Source organism: Uranotaenia lowii, chromosome 2 (genome assembly GCF_029784155.1).
Source record: "Uranotaenia lowii strain MFRU-FL chromosome 2, ASM2978415v1, whole genome shotgun sequence".
Taxonomy (NCBI): domain Eukaryota; kingdom Metazoa; phylum Arthropoda; class Insecta; order Diptera; family Culicidae; genus Uranotaenia; species Uranotaenia lowii.
In genome coordinates this window covers 192761038-192787038 of record NC_073692.1, presented here as the reverse complement: position 1 = coordinate 192787038, position 26001 = coordinate 192761038, and the positions used below count along the sequence as shown (strand labels likewise).

The 26001-nt window shown below is 36.6% G+C and overlaps 1 protein-coding gene across 1 annotated transcript in view; it reads left to right on the top strand.

Moving 5' to 3' along the window:
• Window positions 1-2165: 2165 nt before the first annotated feature.
• The window catches only part of LOC129742686 (uncharacterized), a 68177-nt gene continuing 44341 nt past the window's right edge, over window positions 2166-26001 (top strand). The window contains exon 1 of the mRNA XM_055734625.1: window positions 2166-2789. The gene's annotated coding sequence lies outside the window, so the exon portion shown is untranslated. The remainder of the gene's footprint in view (window positions 2790-26001) is intronic.

Below are 26001 nucleotides of genomic sequence, written 5' to 3'. Positions count from 1 at the left end.
GAACCAGAATTTCAAAGCAGCTTTTATTTCTAACTTCTTATGATTATCAAACTGAAAATCCATAATTCTAAACTGGATACAGAATCCGAAATACGAAAATAGGAATACAATTTTGGTTATGGGAATTATGGAATCAGAACCTACGAAATGGGTTTAATTTAATTTAAAATTTAATATTCAGACCTGAATTTATATGAACAAGTAAGAAAATTTTGAAAAAGTGGGATGGATTTTTGAGGTCTCGGCATTAGTTTTTATTCTAGATTGATAATCTTGATTCACCTTACTCTATTATTATAATTTGGTTCTGAATTTAAAATTTGGTGTGAAGAGTAGAATACCTCGCATGCTTTTTTGGATCCTCATGGGGGGGGGGTTTAACCCCCAAAACCCCCCCCCGTTCCTACGGCCATGATCAGAGCACTTCAAGTTCAATGATTTAAGGTGGATATGAGTAGTCAACTAAGCTGAGCTTAGCTATTGAAGTGCTTTTAAGAGAAAACGATCGCATTTGGAGGCAGTCTTCTTTGTATTTTTAGCCATTCATCGGGTCAATCGTTATGAAAAACTGAGTGATTTGCAGTTTTTACAGATGGTTCGCGCCCTCGAGTACTAGACATTAAATTTTACAATTTTTTCTCCTTATTTATCTCCGGGAAAAACAGGCGAGACTGACAAACGAAAAGTTTCCGGTTGGAAACCTGCCAGGTGACCGCTAAAGAGTTGGTTTTGCAGTCCATTTAGAAGTTTTTCAAAATATTTCCCCACATGTAGTTCCCGCAAATATTTTGCGCACGATTTGACCACCGTATGTTGTTTATTCTACCGGTTGGCAGCTTTTCTTCCTTGTAGAAACAAAGTCAGGCCTGTTTATTTATCAGCTAGACGAACCTGTCATAAAAATTTGACTGTTTAATCACTTCCTCTAATAATATTTTCGGATTGAGCTTGAAAAATCACACATTCCTTAACTTCATGGAATCAATCACTTTCACTTTTATTCAAACTTGAGCTTACTATTGGATCCTCTACGACTTCTTGAACAATTAACCATGTAAACTTTGGTCGAATAGTTGATTTTCAGCTGTGTTTTGGGTCTCACAATGAGATTTTCTGGATTTTTTTTCAATTTTTTATTTCAAAAAAGTTTCTTCATTATTCAATCGAAACGGTGCACAATGAGGAAAAAAGTGTATAAACCACAAGGAAATTAAATATCTTCCCTCCTAAAGGTCTATGAAAGTATAATTTCCTTTAGTGAAAATGAATCCGATGATTCCCAGCACGGGGATGTTTTTCGAATCAGCACGATCAGCATCCTCGAATGGTTCCGGAAATCACAATTTTTCGGTCAGCATCCTGCACACTTGAATTGTTCTGACAAAAGTTTCTCTGGATAATCACTGGCCGGATATCAGCCGCTGCGAAAAATCTGACCTTCCTCATTTCACGTCTCATAAACTTACTACTTTAAAGACTCTTAAAGTGCCTTTGAATGACTCGTTTCCGAATAATTTTCCGACTTGTTCAATTTGTGCCCGACGCGCAAACTAACTTGAAATATAAAAAGGCACAATTTTAATATTTGCATTCAATTTTAAATCAAACAGATATAATAATATTACCGGTTGATTTTTACATGATGCAGTGTAATATTAAATCAAAACAGTTTATTTCTATTCAATTTTGGAAAATAGACTAATATTACATCGAAAGAAGTTTAAAATTTCATCTGTTTTTAATTACACTCAAGAAAAAATAGATCACTCGTGTTTTAGATTCCGTGTACTTTTAGAAATTATTTGGTGTGTAACACAGGATTATTGTGTACTACTGTGACAAAACTTATTTAAACAAAATAGGAGATATGCTATTCATCATAACTGTATGCTACATTTTTCATGGAAAGAAACCGGTCCGAAATTGACACGCCCTCGCAGAACTAAGCCCACAGCTGAAACATCCAGCCTGCCAAAACCATACCACCTATTGCCAGCCAGCCTTCTAGTCAACCAACCACCCATCGAAAAAGGAATCGAAGGATTTCCTGCTGACTGCTATTGGATGGCCGTGTCGTCGTCGTCGTCGTCGCCGTAGTTTGGCAGTCAGTCAGCCAGCCAGCCCAACAAACCAGCCAGCCAGCCAGCGAGCCAGAATGTGCCACAACAACAGAGTCAGTCTACGACAGGACTTCGGGACGTTCGCACGTTTGGTTTTCTCCCGCGCTCGTCAAGGCGAATTTGGTCTGTACGCGTCTGTCTGGCAATATTCGCTCCAGCAGCAGTAGTCAGCCGGTTTTGGTTGTTTGGGGCAGAACTGAAGCAGGATTTTCGGTTACGCGCCTTGTGTTTTGTTCTGGTGTTTTTGCGCGATGTTTAAATTCTGAACACGTGTAATAGAGCTCTCGAGTTTGCAGTTGGGTGTTTTTCCCTTCTCGGTGGGTATAGTGAAGAAAGCTGCCGAGTATCCTGCTCATGTGAATTTTCTATCATCGGTATTTACCTATATCTTGGTGTGCTGAGGAGGATATTTGCGGTGACCCTAAGCTATATCTGGAGAGCTAGATATTTATAAGAAGATCGACACACAAAAGATTTTGTGGTTAAGGTGAATGTTGATGTACACACGTACAGAGTGAAGTTGGCAAGTGTTGTGAAGAAAATCCCTGGATACGAAACTTACGAACGAGAGAAGGATACCAACGGCGGAAAAAAGGCATCCCAAATAGGACCGAAGAAGTCACTGGCAGGCAAGCAGGCAGAGCAAGCACCAGCAGCAGTGTGAAAAAGGTAGATTTTCTTTTAATCCTCCCCGCTAGGGTCAACCCAATAGCACAGCACGCGCCACACCTGTTCCGCAAACGTTCGTCGGAAAAATCCCACCCAGCTGGACAGGTGGAACAGACGGAAAGAAACGAAACGAGACAGGTCAATCCGGCAGGATATGGCGATATGGTCGTGTGAAGAATGGCAAAAACCCAGCCGTAATCCTCGAACCATAAAAAGAAAATGAGCGTAAAATCATAACCTTTCCGACACCCGTCAGTCACTCATAGCCATAGGACCTGGTGACGGTAATCCTTTGGCCAGAAGTTCAGGAGTTCTATCGTTTGAGCCAGTTGATCCATCTATCCACTGGCTGTGGGTGGCTGCTGGTTCAGCGGGATTCAGGTCAGCAGCCGTCGGTTTCTCGACGATATGGTGGCAACTTTCACACCCACGCGTTCCTAGGTGGAAAAAGACATATCTACCTACCCAGTTGTGGGTGGGTGGTGGTGATATCCGATCAGCCACTTGGAGCAATCAGTCAGTGACCGCAACATACACACATGGCCTCCCGATCGTTAAACTGATGGGCACGTGTCGTGTGTGTCGGTCGACCCTTTGCCCATGATCCTGTTGCTGACGTACCTATCCTTTCTGGAGCGCGTGTTGTTATTGTTGTTGTCATACATTCGTAAAAAGGACAGGAACGAAACATAAACAAGCTACCTATATTATTTCTACACGTTACAACACCGTTCACGCTTGCCAGGAATATTTCGTTTGTGATTGGATTGGGTTCGATGAATTTCTAGTGACATTTGGTTTCTTTGCAAGGCCGTATTAAGAGGGGGGCAATGAGGGCAACTTCCCTGGGCCCCGATCTACCCCCAGAGTAAGAAAATGAGCATTACTTTACTTTAACTACTTTAACCAAGTACTTTAAAATCAAGGAACGGAAATAAAAACTTGAAAATCAGAATTAAAACATAAAATATTATTGATAAGGGGGTTCCTTTGAAATAAACAATATTTCGAATAGTTTCACTCGAATATACATATATGCCCCTTATTTAAAGTGAGTATTGCAGAATTTATTCCGCATGTACATAAAGGGTGATACGGTCAAAATTTTGTAAAGGGAAAACGCGTGTAAATCGGTGAAATCGTTTATTTAAACAATAAAATTAAATTTCTTTTTCAAGTGTAATTAGTATAAAATTCAGGAAAAATATTCAGTTAGGCTTCCGCTTTTCCAAATCCGAATTGCCGGGCCTTACGCTTAACCCCTGCCATCAGATTTTGTACAGCCACCTTGTCCACCTTCTTCGCCGCAGAAAGCCAGTTTGCCTTGAACTGCTGCTCGTCCTTAGCAGTTTTTTTGGTCTTCTTTAGGTTCCACTTGACAATAGCCCAGTATTTCTCAATTGGGTGGAGCTCTGGCGTGTTGGGAGGGTTCTTGTCCTTGGGAACCACCTGCACGTTGTTGGCGGCGTACCACTCTATGGCCTTTTTACCGTAACGGCAAGATGCCAAATCCGGCCAAAACAGTACGGAACAACCGTGTTTCTTCAGGAAAGGCAGCAGACGTTTATTCAAACACTCTTTCACATAAATTTCTTGGTTGACAGTCCCGGAAGCTATGAAAATGCTGCTTTTCAAGCCACAGGTACAAATGGCTTGCCAAACCAGATATTTCTTCGCGAACTTTGACAGTTTCATGTGCTTGAAAATATCTGCTCCCTTTCCCCCTCCTTTTGCCGTATAAAACTCCTGTCCCGGAGTCGGCTTTGACGTAGGTTTCGTCGTCCATTACCACGCAGTCACACTTCGTCAGCATCGTCGTGTACAGCCTCCGGGATCGCGCTTTGGCCGTCGTATTTTGTTTATCATCACGATTTGGAGTCACTACCTTCTTATAAGTCGATAGTCCGGCTCGTTTTTTAGCTCGATGCACGGTTGTAGACGATACACCCAGCTTATTTGTGGCATCTCGGAGAGAGAGGTTAGGGTTTCGCTTGAAACCGGCAACTCTCTTTGTCGTCTCAGCGGCTTCCGGTTTTCGATTTCCCCCCGATCCAGACTTCCTGGCTGTCGACAAACGTTCCCTAAACACTTTAATTACATTTGTAACGGTTAAGGCATTTTGACAACTGAAGAGTGAATTCCAAAATCAAAATAGGAGCAACATTCTACACACACACACACACCTTCAAAATGAGGGGTGTTTAGGTTTTTTAAAGGCAAAATTGAAAGAAATACGTCAAGTTGATATTGACCAAATTTGGACCGTTTCACCCTTCATGTACATATGTATGTGCATAAGCTGAGCACATCAGGACCAATTTTTTTCTCCAAAACTTGATAAAATATGAGCAAACCATATGCTCATATTTTATCAAGTTTTGGAGAAAAAAATTGGTCCTGATGTGCTCAGCTTCTGCACATACATGTGTACATGAAGGGTGAAACGGTCCAAATTTATTGATAAACCAAATCTCGTTAAATCTAGACAGAATTCAGTCATTATAAAAAAAGGAAGTGAGGACAAATTTCATAATTTTAATAGAAACGCGTCAGCAACGTTAAAATCGTTTGCCAAACTTCGAACTAAAAATTTTCAAAACAAAAACATTGGATTTCGCTGTTTTCAAAAGCCTAAAAAGAGTAATTTGTATGTAACCCTTCGTAACCTACGATCTATACTAACCGATTTTACTTTAAAGGGCTCAAAAATAATCAAGTTTTGTTAAATTCAAAACAGCTGTATCTCCTAAATTACCCTCAGTTTTTTTTTTGAAAGAGAAGAATTGGACCAAAAAGTAGAAGAAATTTAAGGAGGAGGATGCAGCTACCTAATATACAGATTAGACGAAGTATAAGTTTAAAAAACTGATCAATATCATGACTGAAAAAAGTGTGCGCCGGCTGATGGAAGATACCAAGAGTAAATTAGATTTTTTTCTAACAAAAAACGTTAAATATCTTTTTTCAAATTTTTTCATGAATTGTCATTAGACTAACTTTATTTCCTTCATAGAAATTATTTCAATAAAACGAATGGTTTTAGAGATACACGAATTCGTAACTGTCCCATTTTCAAAAGAACTAAGCTTAATGAAATATTTTCTCAACTGTCAAAAAATTTTAAGGCTTTTACGGCGACTGGAATTACTTTTTATTGGCTTCGTCGAGATTTGAACAAAATACAGTTTTTGAATGAAGACTTGTAGCATAAAATAGGTAGAATAAAGAAAAACATCTCCCCTTTTAATTAAGTTCGAATTCTTGCACAATTGCAAGGTATATTGCTTCAAATTTCAACTTTACCGTTATTTGTGAGAAATTTATAATTCATGTTTACCTAAATTGATTTACAGACTTTACAAAAAAATATTCCTGAATTTTATCCGGACATTATCAGAGCAAATGCCGGGAGTTTTTGAAATTAAAAAAAAAACTAAGAACTTGAAGAGAAACATTGAAAATCAATGGGAATTAAATTTATAAAATCGGGAAATCTAGAATGCTCGCTTTATAAGCATCATTATGAGTATGAACAATGTAAAGTTATTATTAGTTTTTTGATCATTTTTGAAATTTTCGAAAATCAGCTTACAAAAAAAAAATTTCTCTAGTTGCTCAAATTGGTCCAATCGGCCATTCTGAGATTCTTTATTGAATTTTCATTCCAATTTCTATCTTAGATTAGAAATTCAAATTGAAACTTTTCCAACTGAAGTTGATTCTGATGTACTTTATTCCTGAATTTAGCATTCAATTTAAATTTATAATTGTTTTCAATACAATTAGAGATTCAGTAACTTTTTCAAGTCTTGTGTTGTTTATTTATGTTCATGGTTTTCTACATTTTGGGAGCTCGAGATCTTTGTTGAAACTTCTAAACTCTGATTTTTTTAATGATTACTGATTTTATGTTTTGAACTTCTAATTTACAATCTTTATTTTATGTTTACAAATATATTTTTTGTGACATTTAAAATTTTTCTGTTTCCAATTTGGTATGAAATTTAAAATCCGCATCACATTTTAAAATTTTAAAACCATTACGTAAAAACGATTTTTTGTGTGTATGAACATGAAATTGAAATAAAATTTATATTTTGAATTAAATATTTAGTAATTCCTTCTTTGGCTATGATTGTAACTTTCTTACTAAAGTTTGGTGTCAAATTTGGGCACTCTGAGCAAAAATCTGGGCCAAATCCTTGTTTGGCAACATCTGGACGAAGGCTCGAAAGTCTGTGTTTTCCGGACATATCAGGGCACCTGACCTCTAGAGCCAGGTTCCAGGATGCCATAATTTTTTCAGCATATTTCCGGACCGGACAAATCCGGACAATTTCTATATAAAACCTGGCAAAATTTGAGCATTTGATTACAAATTTGATGACCAAAACTCCGGGCAATGTCCGGGCAAATTTTGTCAAAACCCAGAAATTACTCAACGAAAATCAAGAGAAAAAAAATCCATCAAAACTAATTGACAAATTTTAAATTGTGTTTTAGGCTTCCAAAAACCATTCAAGATTATTAAAAAAAATGCAAAAAAAAACTTTCATTTTGGAGGCATAAATAATAAATGTTACCAACACGATTGACTTTTTTTTTAATTGTTTGCCAAATAAAGTGAATAAATCCGGGCCAAATTCGGGCATTTATCAATAAAGTCAGAGTAACCAGGCCGGGTCGGACTGTTTCCAAGTTTGGTATTATATATCCGGGCAAACACGGATGAAACCGGGCAATCTGGCAACCTTAGGTGCATCATATCAACTGATGAGTTTGCGTCGTGGTAAGATATCGGACAGCAAACTCGGAGGACTGGATTTCAAATCTCGATCGTCAAGTTTTTTTTTCGTTTTACTTAAATTACTTGTTTATTTTGCTTTTTGTGGGAAAATCTAATCGTTGGAATCTTATAATTGTAGATATATCGCCTCCACTTTTGTAGCTATATTCTATTTTGGTAAGTTTAATACAAACTTTTCACCTGGTACATTTGTTTGAATAATTCTTAAATATATGCTGGGGCGTTTAAACAAATTGTTTTTATCTAAAGCAGATATAAATCTGTTTTTGAAAAAACATTAACAGCAATTCTCATAATAAAATTATAACTGGATAAGATATAAATATCTCGATGAGATAGGTTTTTGTAACGATTTTGTTATGCTTTTCTGATCGATCCATTCTAATATCACTGAATCAAATAATTAGAATTGTATCAATTTCACCAAAAGTGATTTTTTTGAACTGGTAATCGGAATAATAATGTACTTTCCGATATTTTCCGGAATTCCCAAAGCCAGTAAAATTTGCTAAATTAATACAAACTTACACGATCTAAATTCGAAAAATTAATCAGATTTAGCAAGGAGAATGATAGTTCTACCACTGACCATACTGACTGGACACTCAATTTGGTTTGTTGGATAATTTTTCCAACAGTACGCAATATCGATTCCAGAGTGCGCATCGATCGATTTGAAGAAATGTTATCCCAGTTAGGAAGTGCCACCCAACTTGAAAAGAAATATGCTATTTCTACGATAAAACTGGGATACACAGGCACATTAATGCATTGAATTTGATAAAAAAAATGTTTTTCCAACTGAAAAATTAGTGTAAAAATGAAAAACGACAGAGAATCTCTAAATGTTTGGTTTTATAGATTCTTTGTCTTTTTTCATTTTTACACAAATTTTTCAGTTGGAAAAACATTTTTTTCATCAAATTCAATGTATTAACCAGATTTGAGAAAAAAAATTCAAGGTAGAACTACTGATCACACTGACATGACACTCCAGCAATGAAACGCTACGGAAAGAATCTGAATGTTATATTTTGCAACATTCATCTTTTACAGTAACAAAATCAAAATTAATTTAATATGTTCATTGACACGTGCGGCGAGATGGAACGCTAGGTAGAAGAATTTGTAAAGGCATGAAGAATAGGCGGATAGGCAAGCATCAGATGAGCTTCGTAGGATAAAGTTTGGATAGGTGTTGAAACTGTAAGTCTAGGGCATTTTTATTGGAAAGCATGAAAGTGTGGTGGTACGCCTTTGCCGTACAACAGACTACTCTGTATAGGAAGCGTGATCGACTTTTGATCAACACATTCCTAAACACAGCAGGCCAGTTGGACTGTGTACTGTCAATACACAGTCAGGCAAAAACGTAGCACCACACCGACTTACATGTGCTTTCTTAGATGCGCACCCGATTCTAGCGATGATTGCAATTTTTGGGTTTCGCTTAGAGTAGTTGCTACTTGTTGATTTTTCACATTTTATCTACTCGGCGTCCCTACTTTGCGAAAATTATCTAAGTGAATCGTAATTTGTTTATTCCCATTTATTAACCCCCCTTTTTTAGTCAAATTATTGGTTCAAAATGACATATTGTGCAACAAATGGATAGTTATCTGAAAATCTACGATATTTGATGAATAACCTGAAGTATAGCCAACAAACTTCTATCGATAGTGGGAAATCTTTTTCAATTATTTCAAACTTTTGCAGCTAGTTTGGTGGTTAAAGTACTTTTTTTGTGTCTTTTGTTTGCTTATTGAATTTATGAGACATTAAAAAAGTTTTAAATGTTTTGCAATACTAGGTACTACCTTGAATTTAAAAATACCATATTGATAAGAATTCGTACGCAGTAGAGGGTTAAGATCTTCATTTTTTCCCGGGAATTCCCGAGAAAAGGATCGTCAGATTTCCCGGTTCCCGGAAACGCTAAAATGGCCGGGAAATGGACACTCTAGTTCGTAGAAACATTAGGTATTATTCACTTGCAAGTAAAAAATTTTATGAAATATTCTTGATTTTTTAGAATTACATAAGTGGTATTATTTTCATTTCGCATCCTTTTTTCATATTTTTGGTCCTTAACGCCAATTGGTTTATCGGAAAAAAGTAATTATATGATTGAGTTATGGTTGAAGGCCAATGATCAGCGTCCGAGGTACATTTTTTAAATTAGAAACATATGTTCCAAACTATACCGTCGTTTTTAATTTTATACTGTTCACCACTCTCTGGAGCCACTTTTTTAGCTGTTTCATCAATACCTTATTTTGGCGTATGCCATTAATATGGTAAAACGACTATAATTTAAGCGGATCCAAAACCTCCTACAATATTTGACACTTTTGACGGTACTTTATTTTTGTTAAAAATTGTAAAAAAAAAAGCCTAACACATGTATGTAAATATGTGTGTCTATATTTGGATTGATTCCTCAGAAGACATCGCTCTGCATATGGAGCTTTTCCATTTGATAACAAAAAAAAACACGCATCACCATACTGTCACGATGCCACCGGTCGTCACCAAAATCATCAGCTTCGTCATCGGAAATGGCACCGAGCAATAAAACTTTGACGATGTCATTCGTCGCCGATCGAAGACTGAGGACTAGGCGTCGTCGTCGTTGTTGGCGTCCATTTGTGGAGTCTGCCGGTGCTTCCAAACGTGTTGGTACTACACCGGCCAGATCAAACGATTCCACTTTTCTCCACCACCATGTGCACAAAGCAGCGAGAAACGACGACAGAGCCATTAAACCATTCAGTCGTCCTGGTTGGTGTGGATTTGTGTTTATGCCTTCCTACCTTCGAAAGCACCCAGACACCAGTCTCAAACGACGACCGAGGATATTTTTGGTGACACGACTTTTGGCTCGAAAGGACCGTCTCACAAACGTTTTTCACGACCACGACGACGGCAGCGACGACGGGTGACAAATAACCGAGCCATGAACTTGTAAATTTTATTTTATGTATCCCGGTACCGATTTCCAAAGCCAGAAGGACCTAAACGGATCGAAGGTAGAAACACGACGCACCTAGCAGGTGTGAGAAATTTGAATCCCCTCCCTGAAGTCATAACCCGAGGACGTAGGGTAATACCCAGCGACAATACTATGCTGATGGCCACCGGCAAACTTCCGCAAAGGATTTGCTCACGTCGCGTCCGAGGCAAAAAGGGGGGACGCTCCCGCCCATAATTGGGGTGGTTCGATGTGGTCTGTGGAACGTCATCATCAACAATCTGAACAAGCTGCTACTGACTGGCGGGTGCCGACCATCCATGTTTCAGACAGAAGGGTGGGGTTGGAAGCCCGCTTAACGTGGGTTGAAAATGCTACATAAATATAAAAAAATAAACACAACGAACAAGAAGGCACGCACCAAACACCCACCGACCAAAGCAGAAGAACTTACTGGCAACGACAACACGTTCGCTCCGTTACGAGGAGAGGCAAATGACTGTGAGTGAGTGGTTGAAGTTGACGGCTGACAGAAACGTCGCAGGTCGACGGTTGAATGAATATTTGAGAAAAATGTTGGCAATTATTCAAACAACAGGTTTGGAGGAATTTTTTTGAAAGGTTTTACTAACTTGATGAAAAACTTCATTCTATAGATTTTAAACTGCTCTACAAAACTATGTTAATTGGATTTTGAAAATAGGGTAAATGATCTTGAGCGGAACTAGTCGAAATCTGATCTTGAGCAGAACCATTTACTTTTCATAAGATCTAGGCAATGATTGTTTATGAATCTTAACGAAATGATGAAAAAACACTTTTCCAATATCTTTTCATTCAAGCATAATCGTTTTGGCTAAAATTTATGAAAGGAAATAATAATATAAGAAGATTTAAAAGCATATAAATTTCTGCTGCAATTTTCATCAATCTACGCTGATTTTGAAAGTCAATCTATTTCACCCTTGACCGTTATAAACTGATTATTAATGAATAAAATGGTAGAAAAATTCATATGAAAGCATTATTCGGGTTTTTGTAACAAGTTTCTGTCGAGTCCGGAGGATTCATTTCTGATCTCGCTTTCGGAAATGCTTTCCTCAGTCGCTTACGTTCGAACTTTTCGTCAACGCAATACTCTATCAACTGACTTCTATCAACGATTTGGTTCGGGAAGCGAGAATATTTTTCCGCTTCGATTACACACACAGTCACACGTTCGTTTCGTTAAGTTCCATTTCTTCGATCTCAATTATATAAACGCTCTCGTATCTCTCACGTCGCATGTTAGTGATAGTGTTAGTGTTAGTGAAGATACTGGTTCAATAGGTATTAGAAAGCTCTATACTGATCTGGATTAGCTCCTGATTTCACAGACAACATACGTCTTCACTGTGAATCACATATCACATATAAGTTTATAAGTTATTCAAACTCATATTTTTCAATACTTTCATTTAACCTTGTTCCTATATTCTCTACAGTTTCAAAATCAAAAAATCAATTAATGGCGTAGTTTTTTAAAGTAAAATATGATCTTGAGCGGAACCATCTTTGATCTTGAGCAGAACTACTAGCTTCCAAAATAAACCGCTAGGTGCGCTGCCTTATGCCTAATATCTCACACGGTTTTTATACCCCTGAATGTATGCAGCACCTATGTATTTTTCTTATTATGTCAGTTTTAGGGACAGAAAAGATGTAAAATTAAGTTCGAATAGAACCAAAAATTACTTTAATTGGTGTAACAGCGTACCAAACCATGTACACAAAAAGTTTAATTTTTGGGGTACAAGAAATGTGTTTTTGATTCTGTCTTTCAGAAGGACGACGCGACGGGAAGGAGAAGGAAGGCTTTTATACATATTTTTTGGCATTTTTGGCATTCGAGACCTAATGTATCTAATATAGTAAAGTCATTATTTCAGAATAAGAATCAATCTGCCATTACTATTCGAACTATATGAAGCAGCTTTCATTTAAAGAGGTTGTTTTAGATGTTCAAATTCCAATTGAAAACGATATAACACCTAATAAACAAAAATTCGAATTGTTTTTTATATAAATTTACAAAGTGTTTTACAAAGTGTAGCAAAAACACCGAATTAGCAATGTTATAATGCTTAAATAATAATAATTGTATTATCAATTGAGCTAAATATTTAATGTTTCCATAAATTTTTAATATAAATAAATTTTATTGTGATTCATAAGAAACTGGAATTTATTATAAACTTTATTCTATGAATGTGTTGTTTAGAGCGAGGTTACCGAAATCACAGAAAAATCTGAAATTTCACAGAATTGAAAAATATAAAACTAAGGGTTCTTACTTTGAATTAGAAAAGTATGAAAAGATTTTCAATGTAAACTGATTTTTCCCAACTAAAATATGAAAAAAACCCGATGTACAGTTTTTTATAGCAAAATCTGTTATTTAAGGCATCTTCTTTTATATTACTGACTTCGTCGTTACCTTCAAAAGTTATTCAGGGCAATATGACCCTAAATACGCACATTCAATTAATCAATCAAATATACTAACGAATTTAATTTTTGAGGTAAAAAAAAAATTGAGTTTAGAGAATCAATTACATCAAAATAAGATACAGAGAATCAAAGTGAAAATTGTATTTTTTTTGTGTAAGATATAAATTTGATTGGATATTTTGAGAACAACTTTGGAAGGCTAAGTTTCATTTATTTACGTAAAAACATTAATTTTTTAACTTCCAAATCTTCAAAGATGAAATTTAATTGAAGCTTTCATAGTTACACAAAGATAAGGAATGAGAGCTATTAAAGGTTTTGACAGTACAAAATGGTTCCGCTCAAGATCATATTTTAGTTCCGCTCAAGATCAGAATTCTTACTTTAGTAAAACAGCTCTAGAGTTATTAGGATTTACTCTAAAATATTCTTAAAATCATCATTAGAAAGCAAAAACCAAGATCTATTCGCTGAACTGAGAAACATTTCGGTCGGATATAACCCATATCCATACCGCCTGATAAACTGTTCCGAGTTGCGTCGAATTGAGCCGTTTAGTTTCGCTCAAAATCATTCATCCTATTTGTTTTTTAATTATTCAGAAGCTTAGAAATTGGAAATTCAGGAGGCGAAACACACCGTTTGCGACAGCTGCTCATCTTTGCATTTCATCTAGGTCAAGAAGCAGCCCGGGACGTTTGCGGTCAAGATTTTTTGGATCGTATATTATACATCTGCATACATTAGACAACCAAATTGCCTTTTTCTTTTACAAGAATCAATTTTACGGTGGTTAACTTATCTTCAAAAAAAAACTTCCACAGTTAGATCTGTGACACCAGCAGAGACTTTTATGAAAAAATATTTGATAACTATTAGCTCTATAAAATCTCGGCAAATTTGCAGATAACTTTGTTTGATGGAAAATTTGATTATCACAGATTCTTTAAAAAAAAACAAATTTTTATCACCGTTAAGGCTTTAATGAATGAGTTTATGTCGACAAAAATTTATTTCTGTGTTAAAAGCTGCACTATCTGTCATTTTTTTTAAATAATTCATAGTATTCTTCTTTTTTTATTATCGTTGGCTTAGAAGACTTGAAGGCTATCCTCTATGCCACGGGCGCACAGTGGGGCAGGACCTATGAAAGCTTGGTTAAAACTTCTTTTTGTAAATTTCGAAAATTCATCATAAAATTATGCTTTTCAGAAACTGGAAATTACACCGATCACAAATCTGTTTCTTAAAATCCGTTATTTCATACAATTATCTATGAAGGTGAAGTTGGGGTTTGATGCTGTTGTATTTTATCGCCATAGATGTGTTCAAAATAATATAAAATTTATTTATTTGAGGTTGAAAAAGTGAAAAAAAAACGTTTTTTTTTTCGAGCACAAACGTATAACGTTAAAAATTACGAATTTTCATCATATTCGGACATCTGGAAAACATGTTTACCCCCACGAGACCCCACTCTCATTCCTACTGAAATATTTAAATGGAATTCTTAGCTATCCAACAAAACAAAAACTAATTGCCACTTTTCGCCAATTCAAAAGTTATTCACGTTTTAGTAAAACATGTTTTTGGACAATTTTCGTACTTTTGAGATTGCTTTTGATAATGTTTTTGACTGAAAAACTTGAACTCAATCGAATTTGAAATTCAGCTCATTTTTTTTTCTTTTGCAAATTAATTTTCCTTTTAATAATTTTAATAATATTATTTCGGTTTTTTAAATGTTTTTTCTTAATCTACAGAAAAGCAGATAACATTCTTTGAAATATAAACTTTCTATAACCTTCTCAAATCCTTTTCGGTAAGATGCTTAGTACCTGTTAACTAACCTAATTTTATATTGAACTTTTTTTGTAAAATGTTTCTACAACAAGATCTTCTAGTTTTACTCAAAAATAAAATACAAATTATTCACACACTGAATGTTCTGATATTTTAAAAAAACAATGCAACCATGTTTTTTGCTGTCATATTCAGCAACAGCCTACTTGATCCATCAGCTACTTATATAAAGTACCAATATGAGTTTATGGCTGATTTATATGAACTTATTTGTTCCGTTACTGAGCTCTGACATCGTGCACGTGTTTTTTTATTGGTTTGAAGAAAGTTTGATTGTTTTTTCTTAAGTGTATCAAGATTTTTGAGTTTCTTTTCTGCGGAAGCTTCTTCTTCTTCTGTAAGAAAATTGGCCACTGAATGCCCAACTTTAGTTCGGTTTGCTTGCTGAATTCTCGAGTTTTACTTAAATTTTATATTTAATTTGTATGGAAGTATTCGTTTCATAGATGGAATGAGTTTTAAGCCATCAAAATAAACAATTTGTCGTATCTCGAAATTCTCAGAAATCAAATTTGGTTCCATTTGCTTGATTTGTTCCTTGTAAAGTTTCTACCAGTTGGTAGATCTTTTGTGGTTGCTTGCTTAGTTTTTGAAAGTTTAGAAATTTTGTACAATTTCTATGAAATCTCCCTCTTCCAGAAAAGAGATGGGTCTCAAACTAGCGTTAAAATAACATGAATATGAGAAATCTTGACAAATTTGGATCCATTTCCATTATTAATTCAAGAGTTGTGCAGATAACGGTCCTAAAACCTTTATATTAAAATTTTCACGCCGATCGACGGGGTAGCTTCCAAGTTAATAGGGAAAATCAGCTAAACAAAGTTATCTAGATCAAATTTCACCACATCTAGATAAAAAAAAGTTACATACATCAAATTGAAGATTTTGATCAGATGAACAACTATTCAGAAGACTTCAAACCAGTAGGATTTGATTTGAAAAAGTAATGAGTTTTTGAACATCGGTTGGTCAGGTCTGCCCCATTGTGAGGCGACGGCTTTTTATATATTTTTTTACTTAATATTTTTTAAGAAGTTACCCTTTAGCTTGGGAGCTCGAGTCTTTATGCAATAAGCTGCAAAAATAAGATGACTTCCTCACAAGCTCAACATTTATTCAACGTGGCTTGCCGAGTTGAGCAACTTTCAATTGTAAAAAAACAAGTATAAAAACCCATCATTATGATGTTTGGCAACAGTATTTTAAAATCCACTTCAGCCGAAAAATTAAACACGACATCAAGAAAAATTAAGTTTTCGTAAAAAATACATATTAATGCAATGCTCATTCTTCATGACGAAGAATCTTATTTTAAACTAAATGTGACAGCCTTTAATGATTCATAAAGTTTCATTCAAAATAATCCTTTTAAGAGTGGCTCCAGAGAGCTAGTTTGACGATTCCATAATCCAAAGTTTTTCTTCTGAATTTCTCCACTAAAATTTGGTAATCTTTTCCCATATAAACGTAATTAATCGTTCTAGCATTTCATTTTAAACAGCCAGCAATCACATGTAGTTAACTTGTTACGAAATCCATCAGTAATTCATAATATATCAACGAAAATAATATACAAAGAAATACAATCAAATTGTAATTTCATAATGTTTCTGACAGTATCGAAACAGTATCGAAAGCTTCAAAATAAAATCTGAAATATACATATACCCATGGCTAATTGCTCCCAAAAAGCTCGTTAACAGGTATCAAAACCATCACCGAACTTGACAAAATTGTTTCACTAAATAACAGCACCCCCAATCTGGGAAAACATAACACATGTATTATGTATCTAGCTACCTAATCCACAGCAGCGACTAGAACACGAAACCCACTTGAAATACTTAAAAACCCATCCAACACGTGCAATGTACAAATATTCCAGAGCCAGGCAGCCGGTAGAAAAAAAATCACCCATCGCTCCACCATTCGAATTCCTCCTGTGCGGCGGCAACATCATTTCATGTAGGACGGCAACAGAGAAAAAAGTGGTGGAATCACCCGCCAAAGAAATATGACAAATGGATGCCGCACCGTTTACTCGTTGGGAAAATTTTCGGTGACAATTTTTCCACACGGTTTTGGAGCCCGCTTTTTTTATTCGTATGATCCCATTCTGCCTGCTGCCGTTTTGTAGGGAAAAAAAACCTAAAAGAAACAAAAAATCCAGTCGATGTGCGCCTCACCTTTGACTTTCTGGGTATCAGAACACCCTCAAACCCCGAGCCATAGAAACCTGAACCCTTGGCGGGTGAGGTTCTGGAGCAACAAAAAACCAACGAGATTGAGCTGATTGGGCGTTGAGTGGAACGGATGGTTTCATACTCGTCCTTCTCGTTCCATTGCCCCCGAGAACTTCCCACTTGTATTTTAGGGACGATGGCGAACTACCACAAAAAAAAAGATCCTTATCCCGCCCACTGCAATTGGGTGGAATTTTATGGTGTGCGGATGAACGAACGAAACGAGCCAACAGAGGAAAAAAGGCATCCAACACGTGCTGCCCGCATCCACTTGCCAAATCCACACGATGACGACCATGTCGTTTTATAGGGGCAGGGACAGGGAGGTTCTGGTGCCAGGTGGGGAGACAAAGTGTAACCGGAACGGCGGAAAAATACGAACAGACAGACTTGGTGTCAGTCAGTTGGGGAATGGAGACACTGCTGCTGATGATGTGTAACAGAATGCGGAAAGGGAAGCGACAAGCGATTCTGACGACTCGACTTGCAAGCAAGCAGCTAAACCAAACCGAATCGAATGGGAAAAGCTTGTCGGGGCTGGGATGGAGTGAAGTTGTGGCATCAGGCCAAATCAGCCGAAACTTGTGGTCTTTCGCCGATGAAAAATACAAGTGGAAACAACACAGAGAAGGATAAAATGTGAAAAATACCGTGAAATAGATTGAATTTGAAACAAAGCGGTAATTAGGGGTTAGGAAGCCTGAATGGTCTTACGATGTTAATACTAGGTGTGATCAGTGATTTTACTGAAATTAGCGAACACGAAAATTTTGTGTAAAATATTCCTTCGAAACATCATTCTCTGTAATCCAGTTGATTGAATTGTTTTGTGAAAATGCCAGTTTTCTTGTAAAAAAACCCCTAAATACCAAAGTTTAAAATAGACCAAGTTGAACTTCTCTATCTTTATTGGAAGTTGTTTGAGAGTGAGGAAGACAGATATTTAATATCCTGGCATTGGAACAAGTTTAGAGGAGAGAAAGGTATTCATTACCATTAACATTTATTATCATATGTTTTCTAAAACAGTGATTTTCAATCTTTTTTTTTCCTTCATCGCTCCCAATTTGTAAATTTTCGAGCTCAACGTCCCCCTGAGTAAATTTTTAAATAATCTTTGAAATAAAGAATTGATAACCGTAAATTTATTTTATTTATTTTATTTATATTCAATGAGAAAGAATATTAAAGAATTGAAAAATTATAGACGGATAGAAGATTAGAATAAGGTGAAAGATGTTGAAAATGAGCGGAAGGGTAATTTTAATTTGAAAAACTTTTCATCACATTTCATCGTTTTGTTCCTCACGGGTCAACTACCTTACAGTGGTAGATACAGATAGAATTGTAGCAGGTCCTACCGGCTTCCGAGAAATTTTGGCGACAGAATACTAGCGAAAAAATAGATTTTACGGACTGAGATCCAAGCTCAAATTGTGTAATCTGTTAAGCCTAGTCCACACTAGGAGACGGTTCGTCTCGAGACGGTCTCAGCGTCTCCCATTTTCTTCGGGAGACACTGAGACCGTCTCAGGTTTCCAACAACAACAACAGACAACAAAGTTCGTCTCATAACAAAAATCGCAGTTCATGTTGCCTAGTGTGGACTAGGCTTTACTCACACTTCTGCATAAAAATCAAAGCAGCTGGCGTTTACTTTTTTGTTTACATCCCAGTTCTCTTTGTTTACACCACAGCACAGTGGTCAAAGTTGCGAAAAATGTGAATTTTTACAAAGTTGTTCAAATGTGTTGAATATATATGTTACTGGATTGAACATTATGATCTTGTGGAATATTTGCATTCAGTTATTTTAATTTTCGATATGATTATTTGAAACATTTATTTGCCCCGTATAAATAAAACATTGATTCTGTACGAGACCCTCGTTTCATTGGCCGTTCCATCGGATAATAAGCTTAAATTAAATTCGTTGATAACACATTTCTGAATCTCCTTCTTGCATCCTGATTTGGATTCAGAATCAAATTTCGTTCACTTTTAGTTTGTTAACTTACCGGTGTAGCGAATTTCTTTGAATTTTGGTGATGAATGCTAGGGGAATCGGTTCCGCCGGCGAACGATCGGGGTCAGGGTTGACTGAAAAAGGCCAGTTGCAACAAAATATTCCATCAACAGTGGGAAAGAATAACAATTCACCCATAGTGCAAATTGATTGGCGTGAACAATGTAAACAAAATTTCGTTTGGGTAAAGTGACGTTTGTTTTCAATGTATTAGTGAAAGGTGGAATCGTCAAGTACAAAGCTTGGATCCCATTTCGTTGGATGGCAGCACCATATGCATTGTGTTGTTGTCTCCGAAGATTCGTTCGTGAAATAATATGCCCGATTATCTTGATAGTTAGGGATCTTTGATTGTAGCTACCACCACACAATAGTAGGCCTAGCGTGGTTCGCCCCACAAGATGAAAACTTACAGTGCGAACGGCCTCCGGTATCAAGACGGATTGACCTAGGGAGCGCAGATTTTTTAGGCTGCTGCTGCTGCTGATGGTTTGTTTGATTTGGCCTTCCGGTGAAAAAAAGGCGAGTTGGCTTAGGATGCGCAGATTGCTAAGGCTACTGCTTCTGATTGTTTGTTTTGATTTGGCCCTTTGATGGTAAAAAAAAGGATTCGCTAAGAGAAACACAGATTTTTAAGGCTGCTGCTGCTGATTGTTTGTTTTGATTCGGCCTCCCGGTAGAAAAAAGATAAATTGTCTTAGAAAGCGCAGATTTAAAGACTGTTGCTGCTGATTGTTTGTTATGATTCAACATTCCGGTGGATGAAGACGAAATTGGCATAAAATGTGAAATGAAGGATATGCAGAAAATAAATAAAATATTATAGATTTGAAAAGCCTGTGCTGAGAATAGATTGTAGAACGTTTCCTGGACATAGTAGCGAGCTGGTGTGCCTATAATTTACTGGTTTTGAGCGTTTCTAAGTGCTGTATTATCACATTTGGGCGCAGGAAACACCCGTTCTTGTATAATTACAATATACTGGGCGTGCAAATGCATCGTGTAGAGGAGATAAAGGATCTTGGCGTTTTATTGGACAGTCGTATGACTTTTAAACGTCATTACTCTGTGGTACTCGAGAAGGCAAACCGCATGCTGGGATTCATCATACGTTTGAGTAAAGAATTCACCGATCCGATCTGCTTGCGAGCTTTGTATTGCTGCCTGGTTCGATCAATATTGGAATCGGCGAACCTGGTATGGTGGCCTTTCGAAGATGCTTGGATTACGCGTTTTGAGGCAATTCAACGACGTTTTGTGCGTTATGCTCTTGGTGAGCTACCCTGGGAAAACCCGTTAAACTTGCCACCATATGCTCATCGTTGTGCTCTGCTTGGTCTTCAGACGCTATCAGATCGCCATTCCACCGCCCAATCTCTATTCGTGGCAAAGATTTTACGAAACGAAATCGATTGCGCATGGCTGCTTTCCCGATGTAACATCTACGCACCAGAACGAACTCTTCTCAATCGAAATTGGCTCTCTGTGGAATCAAGAAGCACGCGCTATGGCAGCAATGATCCTCTACGTTCCGCAATAACTTGCTTTTTACGCCATTTTACACACTTTGACTTTAATGTATCCATTTCAATCTTTAGACGTCGGATTGAATCTGATTTAAGCGAACAATTACGAAACTAAGAATCTTGTTATGTACAAATAGTATTAAGATCATTAAGACACCTATGTCAGATGATATTATTTTCAATAAACAATAAACAATAAACAATTAAGAAGAAGGATATTTGGAAAAATAAACAACAGCTTTTTCTTAAAATGGAATTTGGAATAAAGATGAAGGATATTTGGTAAACAAAATCTCGTTTAAGAACAAAGAAACAAAAGTCTATAAGTAAGAAGTTTCAATTTCAAATGGAGGTGAGAAGGAATGTAGAGATGGTGTGAAGGATATGCACCAACCCAGTAAGCGCGTCCTCTCAGAAATCAACAGAGCATGCAAAAAAATGAGAGTTGAGTCACCAAACTTAGAATAAAACGGTTAATTTCGGCGACACTTCAAGAACGCAATTTAATTCGGTTTGTGCTGCCGAGGCAACGAATACGAATGCGTACATGCGAAATCAGTTTGAATCGTACACTCGTACGGTGTGCTCGCATTTTGTCCCCGTGTCTCGTGTATGCTTTAAATCGTAGCCGTCGACTTCTCAGGCAGGCAAACAAGCATCTCAAAGGGAAACATACGATTCGGATTGTGTTCGTGTGTTTGTCTGGAGGGCGTGTCTTAGATTATGTCATGGCACTCACCCAAGGCACGCGTATGGTGTGTTCCTCTCTGCTGATTAGATGATGCAAAATCGCTAGAGAGATCGATACGATTCTCTATCGATTTGAGTTACCTCTCTGCCGATTCATGTTTACTGCCCGGTAAATTTGAATCGGCAGAGAGGTAACTCAAATCGCCAGAGGGATCGTAACGATCTCTCTGGCGATTTTGCATCATCACATCGTTAGAGAGGAACACACCATAGGCGTGCCTTGGGTGAGTGCCACGAATTAAGCTAAGACACGCGTGGGATCGTACCCCTTGGTAAGCTAAGACACGCCCTCCAGAGAAACACACGAACACAATCCGAATCGTGTTTGTATGTTTCCCTCCGAGACGCGTGTTCGCCTGCCTGAGAAGTCGACAGCTACGACTGAAAGCACACACGGGACACGGGGACAAAATGCGACCACACCGTACGAGTGTACGATTCAAACTGATTTCGCATGTACGCATTCGTATTTGTTGCCTCTAGGTATCTCGGCAGGACAAACCGAATGAAAATATTTGCGTTCTTGGAGTGTCGCCGAAGTTAACCGTTTTATTCTAAGTTCGGTGACTCAACGCTCAATTTTTTGCATGCTCTGTCGATTTCTGAGAGGACGCGCTTACTGGGTGGGAATACACAAAATGTACACTCTAAATTCTAAACACTCATTCTCTGTTAACCATAATGGTAGGATACAGTCAGAACAAAATAGCTACACAGACTTAATTATAATGCTACAAGAGTAATAAAACCAATATTGCTTGTAAACGATAAGAACTGTATCGAAAAGTCATTGGCAACTTTTAAAACTAGTTTACTCAAGAAAATGGGTGAATTTTTTTTTGTGTGCATGCAAGCAACAGTTGTTTACATGCTTAAAAAGTAATCTTTTTGTACCTGTGGTCTGCGGTTAAGTATTTTCTTCACAAAAGGTTTAATAAATGCTCAAGTTTACAAAGATGAATACTTGAAAAAAAGATTGCTGCCCTCCATAGAAAGCATCAGTATTCTCCTCTCATCTGGCCGGATTTGGCATTTGCACATTTCGCCTAGCCTATCCTGCAGTGGCTTTCAGACAATGACATCCAATTCGTCGAGAAAAACATCAATCCACCAAATTGTCCAGATCTCCGACCGATTGGATTGGAACACGGAAAATAAAAAAAAGGTAAAATTTACCAAGATAGCAAGGTGAACGCTCGTGAAAGCCAAAAAGGTAACTTCTACCTCTTCGAGGTGAAACTCACCTCACAGTGAGGTAAAATTGACCTGAATCGAGGTTGAAAAAAAGGTACAATTCACCGAGAAAAAAGGTAAATCCAAAGAAGGTACATCTTACCTCGTAGCGAGGTGAAGTTCACCTGAATTGAGCTCAATAAAAAAGTATAATTCACCTAGAAAAAAAGTAAATCCAAATAAGATAAAACTTACCTCGTAGCGAGGTGAAATTGACCTGGATTGAGCTAAACAAAACGGTACCATCATCTCGAACAAAAGAACTATTTGCCGAATCCGTTTATTGAGGTTAAGCTGTTTTGTCGTTCAGAAGTGAAGTTTTGTTTCGTGCCAATATGGAAAAATCGGAACAGAATGGTAAGTGTTTTCTTAGCTATTATTTAGTTGTGCTGGTTCTCATCATAATAATTTGCTTTTGTTTCAGATCAGCCCAGCTTCGAGTTGTATTCCACGTCATCCTTCAGATATCATTCCGGAAAAGCCGGACCTGACTGGATAAGTCGCCATAATGACGCGGAAGAACGCGAAGCCGAATTGCCACGAGCCTGGCGAAAAAAGGACTTACCTCAATAATTTTTTTAAACAAGGTGATATATTTAAAAATCATATAATGAATTGTCCCTATTTATTTTTAAAATAAATATAAAATTTTAAATGAATTTTGTTTTCATTTTTATTGAGGAAACCAACCTAACCAACTAGCATTTACCTTTCAAATCAGTGAATGGGAAAACGATATTATTTACTATTTTGCTAGGTGAATGCGAAAACGGTAAAATTTATCATTTTGCTATGTGAATTGAAAAAAAGGTAAAATTTACCTTTTTGCTAAATGAATGAAAAAAAAGGTAAAATTTACCTCGAAAGCGGGGTGGAAAAAAATCACCTCGCAAAAAGGTAAATTTTACCTTTTTTTTATTGTCCGTGAAATAAAATCCAATTGGGAGTCGGCCCCTTTTGAGGGGGGTCTTCCACATAAACCGTCCAATGCACAATGGGACATTTCGGACCCAAAATCTAACAAAACACGAATTCGCCGGTTTGAGAGTCTGGAATAGCATTTATCACACGTGAAATTTCCTCAGAAGTCAAATCTGCCGCTGAATTTAACCGGAGCCATTGACCTTATTTGCCAGTAATGAGCTTTTTTTTATATGTCCTCCCAAGATAAAATTTAGTGTCATTGAAATTCCATAGAATGAACTGAAAGGTATTTAAAACTTTTTTTAAGTGTATATTTACAGGTGAAAGTATAAAAGGACGCGATCTGTTTTGTCCTCCTTTACCTGTATGAAGAAGATGTGATTTTATAAAATAATTGGCTTACGACTTACTTGGAAGTACGATCGATTTTTACATAATAAATATCAATTTAAAGCTTAAAAATGAACTCAACCACGCCCAAAATTTCAGATCGTTGGTCCGATTTATTGAAAATATCTTTTCAAAAATTAATTTATTTTGAATATCCTCTGTAGCATTTCATCAATCTTCAAGAAACGTTGATTTCACATTCAAATCTTTCCCAACAACTTTTCGGCTGGAAAACTGTTTGATCAAATAAGTTTACGAAGTTATGACTGTATATTTATCTGAATAATAAGAGCCAAATAAAGCTTCACTCAAATGTCTACGGTCTAGCTCGACGGCAGATTTTAATTTCTGAGAAAATTGCACATATAAGTAATATTTCGGGTAGACGAAGACGAAGTATTTTTGGATTTAAGGTCGAAGTTTTCCTACTGCACAATATTTTGACAATATTATTATCATAAACATGAACATAAACATTGACATGAAATACAGTTCTTTAAGATTTGTTGTCTCGAAATTAGATAAACTGGGTTTTTGAGAACAATCTTTGAATTCTTTGCATAAAATGTTGAGTGAATGGTCGGGATAAAGGATTTCGAAATAAATCTGATAAAAATGTAGTCCCTCAAAGCTAAAGCAGTTCAAGTGACTTTGACACTTTTCAGACATTGCAAGTTGCTTAGATATGTTTTTCAACGAGTTTAATAATCTCAAAACTTCAATTTTAATAAAAGTTTTAATTATTGAAAATCAACATTAAGTGCTTAAAATATGAAAATTCTGAGTGGAAAACAGTTAATCAGAGCATAGAAAAAACTAAAACTAATAGCTAAACGTAAATATCTACTTATTGAGCAAAAAAAAAACATGTCATATTAAAAGACAATCTCAGTTTTTTTCAGTTGCAGTTGCATGAAAATTTGTAAAGCAGAAGAAATTTTTGCATATGAAATCATCCAGGAAATTCAGATATGCTAGAAATGTCCAACAATCATTTCATAAAGAAACCGATACGAAAAATGTTTTGTTCTGATGTTAAACCTTATTTACCGTAGAAGGAATCTAAAGGTTTTGTTTAACAACTAGCACAAAAATCACGCGAAAAAAACAAGAAAAATTTAAACTGTCATTATATGCTTATTTTACAGCAGAAAATATCGTAAAAAGCCTCATTTCATTAGCAAACATTCCAATTAACATGATTCAGTATTATTTTTGAGAAAAAGTTGAAACAGCTGAAATATTGACAATTTTAGTCATTCCGTGCAACAATGGGTAAGGGGACAACGATTGGCAAATCCCCCTAATGGTTTTAGTGACAATTCATAAATTCTTTAGCAAAGTTTGCACTGAACAACTTTGTCGAAGACCGCAACTTCGTATCTCATTAGGCAAAAAAGGTAATAGCTGTTTAATAGAAGTATGTCTTTGGGCATTGATAAACAACCCAAGCAATCAAAAGTTTCGTTAAAAAGGTCAAACAAAGCTTAATCAGCATAACCAATGTGCTGAAGTTCGTTTTATTCAGCCTAAAATTTAAGTTCTTATTGAAACTTTAAAGTTCCATTATAGATTTGAACAGCCTTCTGTTCAGCTCACAAGAAATCGTTTAATCAGCAAAAACCAAAAAAAAAACTCTTCTCTGCTCTCATTATTCGGTCACCACCAGCCCATGTGGTGCTGCCGGTTTCTCGGCATCCATATTTAGCCCTCCCATCACCTCAATTCGTCTGACTTAATTGCTTTGTTTTTGACTTTGTTCGATACAAGCCGGCACGCACGCCAGTTCTGTTACACATTTATTTTATTTGCTTACTCAAGCAATCAAACAACCTAATTAAAAAATTAGTTCTGATATCAGATTTGAACCGCGACCCTCCGAGATGATAGCCAAACACACGGTCACGAGGTCACGCCTATTTGTTGTCTTACCAGCAGCTAAAATTCGAAATGGTAATGAGCTTTTCTATAGAAAACCTGCAAGGG